Below are 802 nucleotides of genomic sequence, written 5' to 3' on the forward strand. Positions count from 1 at the left end.
CCATTGCCTTCGCCTCAATATGGTAGATTAGGCACTCACAAACTCTCTTACAACTATATCCCATGTAGGGCTCACCCCTTGAAGTGTTACTGGTCTTACAAAATGAATGTGAATCCCCAAGAATACTTCCCATTTCCATCCCCACTCTCCCTTCCACAGTTAAGAACCCAGTGAGCTGGATCCAGAGTGGTGGCAAAATCAAGATGGAATGAAACCAGTGGGAGGGGTAGATGCCATTGCCATACTGCTTCCTGGCTGCCTTCTGAGTCTTGGGCCAATAGCAAGTTAGAGAAGCTAAGCCCAGGATTCTGCAGGGAGCCAAGACTCAGTTCAGTGGCACTCTGTGGCAGCTGGTAAAACACAGAACAGACCACTTTTGGAGGAAAGTATTCCCAGTTTAGGCTCCCACGACTTCTACTAATTTGAGCAAGCAATAAGCTTATAATCAAAGATCACCAAACATACAATAAGGCAAACTATTATGTGAGTCATCAGAAAGAGAAGAAATAGATTTAGACCCTCAAGGAGGATAGATGCTGGAATGGTCAGATATAGACTACAGGAATACCTTGTTTTCTTGTGCTTTGCTTTACTGTGCCTCAAAGATAACCACATTTTTTATAGATTGAAGGTTTGTGGCAACCCTGTGTTGAGCAAGTGTATCTGTGCCATTTTTCCAACAGTGTTTGCTCACTTCCTGTCTCTGTATCACACTTTGGTAATTCTCACACTATTTCAAACTTTTTCATTATTATTATATTCATTATGGTGATCTGTGATGAGTGATCTCTGCTGTTCTGGG

Source organism: Bison bison, unplaced genomic scaffold (genome assembly GCF_000754665.1).
Source record: "Bison bison bison isolate TAMUID 2011002044 unplaced genomic scaffold, Bison_UMD1.0 scf7180017858554, whole genome shotgun sequence".
Classification (NCBI taxonomy): Eukaryota; Metazoa; Chordata; class Mammalia; order Artiodactyla; family Bovidae; genus Bison; species Bison bison.